The following is a 10586-nucleotide window of genomic DNA, read 5'->3' as shown; positions in this document are numbered from 1 at the left end:
GGCTTGAAGCAGAGAATCAGGCAAAAGATTGGTGCATCAGGATGGAGACTCAAGGTTTTGGGGCTGGGCTGTGTGGCAGAGACTTGGCCACTGTGGACAAAACGAGAACTCATTATAGAAAGTAGGAGCAACATCTTGGCAGAACTGGCAATAGTTTGAGTCATTGCAGAGTTGCTGAATGTAGCCTTGTTTTTCTCATTAGGTACAGGTTTGGGAACTGTTTGGGAAAGACTTGAAGCTATAGCTTATGAGAATTACCTTCAATACTTGTTATACTGGAGACATAAAGGACAACAAACCAACTTCATTTTAGTCAGGATTCTAGGAACCCATAGTATCAAAGTTTCCTCCATTAGTAACCATAAATTATCAAAGAGTACCTCAAGGTCTAGGTAAATAATTTATGTTGTGACTGCATTGAAAACAAATTTCTCAAATAGCCCCATCCTTACTGTGCTTTAACCTGTATACTCTCTACAGTTCAGAAGCATGAGGAAAGAAACAATGGAAAGGAGAATGCATTTAAAAATGTAAATTTAACCTGTTGCACAAAGCTCAGCCCAAGAAGAGAAAGATCCTGCAAAAACATAGGAGGAGAGCCCAGACTGACTTCTCAAGGAGGAAGAAAAAAGCATCCTCTGTCCAAAACAAGAGTAAAACATGGAGCTGTGGTGATGTTGTTTAATGTTCACAACTAGGTCACAACTAGACGGCTGCATTTCTAATGCTGTAGAGCCCAGGTCAGGCTGGGAGAGGGAGAGGAATAGCAAGTCTCCTTTAATGTGCACTCATCCCACTCAGGACCATAAACCATACAGATGTGCTGCTCATCAGGAAGAATGGGCACAGGAGATCAGGTCTAGGTGGAAGAGAGACAAACAAGATCATAGAATGAATCCCTGGGCTATCTTTGGCATTTGTGTGGTGGGCTGCTTGTATTTCTCTTCTAGGATAGGAATTATTCTTACTAATCATGGGATGGCTTTGTGATGTATCATCTTGACTGACCTACCTCCCATAATTTCTTTTTTAGTATGTTTCTGGTTTGGGTGGACTTCAAGGGAGATTCTCTCACAAGGATTGGAGAGCAGAAAGAAAGCAGCAGCCATTTTGTAGCAACACACACCTTCTTCCAGGTATTCAATCAAATACTAGTTTAGGTGCTGTAGTGAAGGTGTTTTCCAGATGTAATTAAAGTCCAAAATCAGCTGATTTTAAGTTAATCAAAAGGGAAAATATCCTGGGTGGTCCTGCCTGAATTAGGTGAAAATGCTTTAAAGAGGGCTAGGCCATCCATCAGGTGTGGAGACTCCAGATACCAGAGAGAAGGGAAAACTAAACCAGTTCTAAATTCACCTCACTGAAATGAAGCAACAGGTGGGCTTACAGTTGCTTTCCCTCACTCCAGTTCCCGTTTAGTTTCTCAAACTCTTGAGCCAAGGGTATGTCTAGCTCTATGGTGAGGGGCCCCTGATTCTGCAGAATACCCTTGTCACCAAGGTCAGAGGCAACAAGAATAAACAAGTTTTAGTCTATTCTTGTTGATTTTCAGCTTGTTTGTGATCTTTAGCCCTGCCTGCCTGTGCAATTTGGGCTCTGGCATTTGACATAGATCTAGCTTTACAGAGACTCTTAACTAGGAGTTCTCTGTAATAAATCTACACACATGCATAAATATTTATATACATAAAAATATAAAATACATATAAATATGTATACTGGTATGTTTCTCTGGTTGAATCTTGACTGATAAACAATACCTTATTTTTATCTTATTTTTGTATATCATTTTATAGTTTGTTAAGCATCTCCATATAGTTTATTATATTATGGCATAGAGGAAAAAGATGGTGCCCAGAATTACTAAGTGACCTAACCAATGCCAGATAGGCAGTAGGTGACCTAATCAAGACTTAAGTTAAAGCTCATGCTCCCTTACCTGAGAACACTGCTTGTAATGGTTATGTTTGCAGTGCCTGCAGAAAAAGAATCTTATAGAAGTACATTAAATTTTTTGGAGAGTAGAAAAAACACTGCAATTTAGGTTGAAGTAGTAAATTCTATTTTTATAGGCCAAAAAATCATGTAGAATTCCATACTTTGGATTAAAGTGTGTATTTATTATAATTCCAATATTTATAAAGAAATGAGAGAAAAAAACTACAGAGAATTCAGCAAAGGATTGGCTATTTAAAGTTACCACAGTTCCTGAGGTGGGAATGGAGTGGGTAGGAAAGTCTGGGTGAGGAGACATCTTAAAGAAGTAACAGATATGTAAAGTCAAAGAATAAAGCAATAAAATAGGAATTAGGCATTCTATATTTTCTCCTCTATTGCTTAGCTGTAACAGTTCTAATTTAAAATAATCAATACTAGGCATCATGTCCCAGCCTGGCCACTTTCTAGAAATATTTAATCTCTTGATTAATAAAAGTCAATATTGAAAATGTTATACATACACATATTTTCTTTCCCCAGTGAAAAAGAGTAGGTATAGAATCCTGGAATAATGGGGCAATTTTCCAAATAACAGTGATTTTTAAATTGAAGGACTAGAGATTTAAAAAGATATAGTTGGCAATGAGTATCAATATCTAATACATCATTGTTCTCCTTGGGCCTTCATACAAACTGAGCAAGCACATTTCATGTAGAGGGGAAATATGTTGAAATTCCACTCCAATCACGTAGTGAGGACACTAATTACAGAACAATTTCCCTGGCTGTGGTGGGTGGTGTGGCAGGAGGGCTCATGGGGAGGGAGCATCTGACTTAAGCAGGACCAAGGCAGGTCATCCGCCAGGAAATCTTATGCCTGCCTCTAAGGTAGGGAGCCATGCTTTACCTGTTATGGGAGACCTGGCAGGAGTGTTGGTAGTGGTCTGCACCACTTTCAGAGTGTGGGGCAAAGTCTGCCATAGGAGAGGATAAAGCTACATTTAGAGGTGAAGGAAAATGGCCAGTGCAGAGGGAACCCTGGTAGTTCCAGTGGTGAGTGAGTCCAGCTGTCTCCAAGGGTGAAGTATCTAACTTTTGGATTATTATGAGTTGCATTTCAAAGAGCTACCAAAGGGCCCTGGGCAACAGGTTTCTCTCTCTCTCTCCCTCTCTCTCTCTCTCCCCCCGCCCTTCACATTCAAATATACAAAGTTGGGTCAGAGATATGTCCACTCAGGGGAAAATAATAAAAGGAGAAAGTATTTTGAGAAAAATTTTAAGGGCTTCTATTATTTTGTAGTTGTGGGACTTGGGTTTAATTTGAATCAGTAAACTCTCAGATGGTATCTGTGAGCATTTAGAAAAGGAAAGTTAATTCACAACTGATACTAGCTTTTGTGCAGAGGCAGAAAGATGTACTGTAACATATGATGCAGATCACTTTAGGGTAATTGAACCATGGCTTTTGCATGCTTTCGATCCTAAGCTTATCTCTATCTGAAGCCTGTAGAAAATCTTTTCCCATTTACATAACAGGGCCAGAGATTATTACAACTAAAATTAGATCCACGAATTGCTATGCATAGTGCTTTGTAGCATAATCAAATTATGATAAAATAGCTTTTATTTCTTTATAGCTATATAATATAGTTAGGTTCTTTGGTAATTTGTTTAGAAGTAAAGGAGTGGCAGTACTATCTTTTTGTATTAAAGCATCACTGATTTTTGGACAAATCAACAACCTTGCTAGCCTGTTTTTTAAAGACATGCTTATTTGAAGAATGGGAAGGAGTAGGACTAATAAAAGATAGGATCTAATTTCTTTTCCTTTCTTTTCTCTGCCCCTGCCTTTCAAGAATGTGGCCCACTACTCCTGAGGTGTCCATGCTCACCCACATCATTTAGCCTGATAATGCCGCCCTAAGGAAGGGTTCTTGTTCATTTGATATGACTGATAAAGTCAGATGCCTTATGCTTTCTTAATATCAGAAAATCCTTAACTGTTGTTTTCTCTCAGATTCTGAATAGAGAAAAACCATGGAAACCTTGACATTAGTTAAACTGCTTTTTAAAAGATATAAATATGGGATGGGAAGGGAGGAAAAACAACCCAATTGTTGAGGAAAAAAGGGTACATGGGGAGAGGAAAAAGTGGAAATTAAGACGGAGTAATGGGAAAAACTTACAGAAGGAAGAGAAGAAAGATACTACAAGGACATGGCTAGGAAGGAAAGGAGAGTAGAGAGAGGGCAAGATATAGCCCAATGGAACCTTGTAACACTGTGTGAGAGAAATTTTCCACATCATTTCAAGGCTCTGAAAGTTTCTCCATGGCTCTGTTGAGCAGAACCCCCCACCCCCAACGCATTCTCTATTACCATTAATGCTGAAGGTGCGGTAGCTGCAGAGGTGGCATTTTCTTCTAATTTAATTTTCAGTTACTGAACTCAGTTACTGACTCTTCAGAGCCTCAGGGAGGATGAGCCTTTGTTAAAGCCTTGGCTGCTAACTTTCACTTTTCTTTTTAACCTCATTAGATTTCCCAAGGTTTGGTCTAGACCAAAAGTGCTGCACAGTGGCTAAACTATGTAAAATAAGGGTTTTGGTGAAAAACAACACCTGCAAAAATGTCACATGAATTTCAACTTCAGTTGTATCCAGTGACGTCACCAAATGAAATCCGAGTGCAGACATGGCACTAGTAACAGGGTATTAAATTTGTCACAGGCTTCATGAAAGCCACAGCCTGTGACATCCTTCATGGCACCCTGCGGTGCCATGAACCAGAAAGGCTCTTTGTTTGGTGGTGTCTTTATGTGTGTGTTCAATGGGTAGCACAGCCAGACAGACAGTAGCCTCTGAGGCAGAATTTGAACATGGGCTGCTTACCTGGGTTAGTCCACATTGGGCATCACAATTCTGATTTAATTGGTGTAAAGAAACCATTTCAAGTGTATGGGGAGACTCATTAAAAAATATAATTTTTATTTGTTTGAGAATAGCTGGACCCTGGAATGAGAACTATGTATGATTAACTCTGAACAATAATATAAATGACCTATCAAGATTATGTGATGATACTGCAATCTCTTTGCTTCCAAGTTTTTCAGGGCATGTTTCTTTACTGGCTGGATCCATGCCCCTGGGTTAGAGACTTTGTCCTAAATGGGCAGACACAATAGGAGAGTTTCACTGCCTCAGGACTCACTTGGCCACTCATGGAGTCTCTGTACCTCTGCTCTTTGTGACAAGCTGTTTTCTCTCCTCTGATGCAATATTCTGTCCTTGACATGACTTTGAAAGACTGCTAAAACCACCTAAGTGGGACAAGTCCCCCCTTCAAGGAGTGTAAATCTAATTGGATCCACTACTTTTTCAGTGACATGGTGCTGCCTGTGTAGCACCCTTGCTTTACTTGAGATACCAGCTGCATAAAGAATCATTCTAAAGGATATATAATAATAATGAAAAACTTGGCTTGGTATATTGCTAAAACATTTTATATTTTATTACCTTTAATGAAAGAAGTGATATAATAAAATCAGATTTATTTGTTGTAAGAAAAATGTACCAGATTTCACTTGGGCTTCTAGAGGGGGTATTTTTATAAATACTTTTTTTTCTAAATAGACAGCAAGAAATACATTTTACATTATGATCCATTTATTGCAATGTACACAGTTCTTGCTAAGAAACCATGCGATGTGGTCTGATTGCTTCTAGTCTATTCCATTCTATTTATTTCCAGGGAGGTGGGTGAAGGGGGGATAAATGGTGATGGAAGGAGACTTGACTTGGGGTGGCAAATGCACAATATAGTATATAGATGATGTATTGCATAATTGTATACCTGAGACCTATATAATTTTATTAACTGATAAATTTAATATAAATTTGTTAACCAACAAATTTAATATAAAATAAATAAATAAAAATTTAAGAAATAAAACTGCTAGTTACAATGCACCACATTTATTTCATTACCCACCAAAGGGTGGTCATGCACAGTTTGCAAATGTCTTTTCTAGAATTTTGAGGAAAATAAGCACAAAGGATAAGAGAAAAATTCATCTTAATAGAAATTAGGTAGTAGACACATGGTGCTAAATTCTAACCACACAGTAGCTGTTTTGTCCTTCTTATTTTAAGTATTGATTTTAATTGATGATTATTATTTTTAAAGATCTTGATGGTAACTTGTTACATTGACTTCTGTATGAAGTTTCAAACCAGCTATGAGTGAACACAGCAGTAAGTTTCTTCATGGTTACTATTTTATTTAATCTTCAAAATAACAAGAGGAGATAAATGATTTATCAGAGGAAGAAGCTGAGGCTAAGAGTTATGCAATTGCTCCAGGTCATGGCATAGTTAATAAGTAGGTGAGCCGAGTTACCCCGAAGTGTGCGACTTCCCTCCAGTGCACAGGCCCTTAGCTAAGAGTGGCACAGTAAGGGGGCAAGCTCCTTCAACCACACCTTCTCGGTCCCCATCCCCCAAAGTCCACACTGCACTTGGCTGCTGCTTAGACTAAAGTGAAAGGAAAACGTGGTGGATCTATTTTTGTACTCTAAATAGACCTCATCTCTACACCTCCTCAACCTGACATTTTTATATTTATATAACTTATCACTAATGACACAATACATATCATAGGCAGATTGATAAATATACCAATTAGTCATGGGAATTTTAAAAAGTAAATAAAGTACAATTTATAGAAGCACATGGGATGACTATGCTTCTCCACCTCCTTGCATGCAGGTGCAGCCACACAGCCCTCCTTAGCTAATGTGCAGTCATGAAGTGCACTGATGCCAGGGGGCATTGGAGAGCCTGTGCGGGATTCCCATGTTTTCCAGGGAGGGCACATGCTTCCTATGGAAGTCCATGGTCGTCCAGGGAGACAGGTTTCCAGGATGTGCAGACAGGTTGAACAAGAAGTCACGTTTGTTGTATTCTTCACTGAGACTTTGCAGTTTGTTACCACAGCATAACCAAGACTATCCTATTACAGTTAGTAACTCCAAAGAGCTGGTTAACATACAAAATATTAAAACATAGTACATATATAACTCTAAAAATTATTTTCATTTGTAATAGTTAAATATATATGTATATTATAAAATAGCCAATATTTTTGTTGTTTTTTAGCCAAGGCTTTTTTTTATAAATTATGAATTTGCTCTTCCTATTTTTCACTCAACCAGCTTTCAATCTTTTCTACACTCATTTTATCAGTTTATGTTGTATTTTATTAAATTGTGTAATTCTAATAACAAGTAAAAATAGCAGAAAAATTGGGCATACATGTAACTGATTCTTAGCAAGCATATAACTCATCTGGTTAAAGTAGAAAACTGGACAATACTAAAGAATAGTCTTTTGGTCATGTTTTGGTGCAGAGTATTAGTTCAGACTTTTACATAGAAGCCTAGAAAATCAGTGTATTCAACACCAACTTCGTGCATTTTCTGAGGTTTCCTAGCTCACATTCCTCCTTCTCTCTCTTGGGAAGCACTCACTCAAAAACCAAGTTACCTTTCCACTTTGAATTCAAATGATACAGCATATCATAAGCATGAAAACTGACTTCCTGAGTGGCCACCAAGGGGCCTAATGATGCAGCTTGGAAGTGCCATGAAGTTGTCTCTTTGTATAGTGAAACATGACCAATAGGAAACAAGAAACTGGAGGGATCAGTAGCTGAATCTCCCCCCTTTCTTCCTATGGCTGCAACAAAATGAGCATCTTCTTGCAACTTCCTAAGAGAAAGTTCTTTGTGTGTGTAAACATAACTGCACCGTGAATTGTCACACTGCTTCTGAACTAAGTGTAAAGTGGCAGCTATCATTATACCACATCTCTTATTTCCTCACTTCTCCTTTTCCCCTCATCATCATTATTTTGGGGTTACCAGTCCCTAGTGTCAGCACTTGAATCTCTGCCTCGGGCTTTGTCTTCTCAAGGAGCCATGCAAAGACAGTCTCGTGGGTCAGTTAAACAGAGGTGTATCTTAAAAGCTTCTATGGTACAGTAGTAGTGCCAGGTGAGGAGGGACTAGGAGATTAGGGGGCTGGTGGAATATCTATAGTAATGTACAGTCTTTAGTGCTTATCCAGGGAATATGATATCTAAAATTAATATGCATCCTTAAGGACAAAAATGAAGAAATCGCTAATTGGATAAAATAAGGTTTCTACTCTGGTAGGCAAGCATAGGCATACAGAAGGAATAATAATATTCTTATTAAAAATAATAAATAACACTGATTCTTACTTGTTGCAGCCACTATGTTAAACATTTTATAAAGTGTATTTAATTGTTATAATGACACTCTGGGCTAGAAACTGATTTTCAGATGAAGAAATTGAGATTTAAAAAAACATAAGAGGCTTTCACATTGTCATCTAGTAGGAAATGGTGGAATGAAGATTCCAGCCCAGGCAGTTTGACTCGTAACCAACGTGTAATAGAGGATGGGCAAACACTTGAGTGCGGCATGAGGCACATCGGTGCCACAAAGTGAGCTACTTCTCGCAACCTCTCAAAAGAAAGTCTTAGAAAGTGTTTTGTGCTGAGTAAACATACCTGCCTAGTGGTGTCCAGAGAACCAGTAGCAATAGCTCAAGCTGCAAATAGGAGAACCACTTCATAAAATAGGACAGCCCGCGTGCGACTGTTGAGTAAGGTCAGAGGCAGTTTGAATGATTTCTCAGAAATTAAGCAACTTCCAGGTAAAGTAAATCATAACTAGCTGGTATAAACCTGCTTATATTGAAAGAGCCTCTTTCTACTTTTATCATAGTTTTTGAAGACAGCTAGATCTTTCCAATTTCATTATTTCATTTATTCAATTATTCAACAAATATTCAATAAACATCTACTCTGAACTCTGCAAAATTATAGGTGCTATGGATATTCAGAGATAGTTAAGGTACAGGCTAAAACATTACGAATTCACAGGCTGGTAGAGACTTCCAACTACTCAAGAAATTGGAATTAGATAACAGTAAGCATGGACTATGAGGAGCACAGACGAGTGGATCCAACCCTTTGTGTGTTGCTGGAGGAATAGGGCACATGCCAGAGACAGTGCAGAAGAACTGTGTCCTAAGAACTGGACACATGTTTTTCTAAGAGACAAGGGAAATAAAGGGCAGAAGGAACAGTACAAAGGAATTGAATCATGAATGAGTATAGTGCATTCCAGGTATAGCTAGATGATGGGTTTAGAATGTAGGCAGAGTGACCAGCAAAGCCAGGATGATACTTTTGAGAGTGAAAAGTAATGCTTTTTATAATTACTTTGGGACAACAGGCACTGTCCTGGGTAAACTGGGATTTTTGGTCACCCACGTGAAAACACTGCAGAATGGAGTTTTGAAATCATTTAGACTTGTGTTTGAATCAAGGCTTGGATTCTCAGAGGCAGAGTGACTGTGTTCAGTCAGTTATTTAGCTGACTATGCCTCCATTTCCTCATCTATAAAATGAAAATTAATCACTTCTCCCTTGAGGGTTTGTGTGATGACCAAATAAGGTGACACATATAATGCAACTAGTGCAAGGTGCCCAATAACTATTGTTTCCTAGTGTACTCTACTCCCACTATAATACAAAAGAGGGATATGAGGCTGAAAGATCAGGCAAGTGTGAGATTACCATAGCTCTTTCATATCATGCTAAGGAGCCTGAATTTCAACCTGAAAAAAGTAATTAAGCAGAGGTTATCCAATCACATTTGTGCTTTAGAGACATGAGTCTGGCAGCACTGTTTAAGATAGATTCAACTTACCTGGGCAATGAGTCATACCTAGGACCTCCTAGTGATCTCTGACACAGCAGAGTCTTGAGATCTTTATCTTTTTAGGTAGGGTTCACACTCTGCTGATGGAAAATGAGGATGGGGGGTGGGGTTGAGCCACAGATGGTGATTTAGAATGGGGAATTCTGACCCTTCTGGTCCTTATGCAGACTCAGAAAGAACTAACCATGGTGCTGGCTCCCATGACAAAACCAACGTCAAGGATGCCTAGGATAAGTTTGGCAGCCATGCAGGTGACTATGGTGCAGAGATCCTAGAGAGGATGTTTCTGAGCTTCCCCATTACCAAGACCTACTTATTCTACTTTAATCTGGCCCAAAGCTTCTCCCAGATTGAGGGCCATGGCAAAAAGTTTGGTGATATTGTGGCCTATTTGGGCAACTTATGTGGCACCCTGCCACCTCTGAGCAACCTGTATACATACAAGCTGCATACGGACCCCATCAACTCCAAGCTCCTGAGCCACTGCTTGCTGGTGACTCTGGCAAGCCACCATTCCTCTGATTTCACCCCTGCAGTACACACCTTCCTGGGTAAGTTCTTGGCCTCTGTGAGCACCATGTTGACCTTCAAATATTAAGCTGGAGCCATGACTATCCTTCCCCTGGGTCAGGGCCCCTTTGCTCTTTTCCAACTACACTTCCTAATCTTTGAATAAGTCTGTGTGGGCTGAAAAAAAATGTGAAATTATGACAATTCCTAAACCAGGTTCTCAAAATATGGTTCTGAAACAGCAGCACCTGAGAATATGAGTTTGCTAGTAATGCAAAATCTTGGCCCTATGGACCTACTGAATCAGGAACTTTGGGGGTGAAGGTTC

General features: G+C 39.1%; 1 pseudogene; it reads left to right on the top strand.

Moving 5' to 3' along the window:
• The first annotated feature begins 9881 nt into the window (after nt 1–9881).
• LOC114493470 lies at nt 9882–10346 on the top strand (annotated as a pseudogene).
• The last annotated feature ends 240 nt before the right edge of the window (nt 10347–10586 follow it).

Source organism: Phyllostomus discolor, chromosome 3, assembly GCF_004126475.2.
Source record: "Phyllostomus discolor isolate MPI-MPIP mPhyDis1 chromosome 3, mPhyDis1.pri.v3, whole genome shotgun sequence".
NCBI classification, from domain to species: domain Eukaryota; kingdom Metazoa; phylum Chordata; class Mammalia; order Chiroptera; family Phyllostomidae; genus Phyllostomus; species Phyllostomus discolor.
The sequence above is the reverse complement of the archived record's forward strand: the minus strand, read 5'-3'. Positions and strand labels throughout refer to the sequence as shown.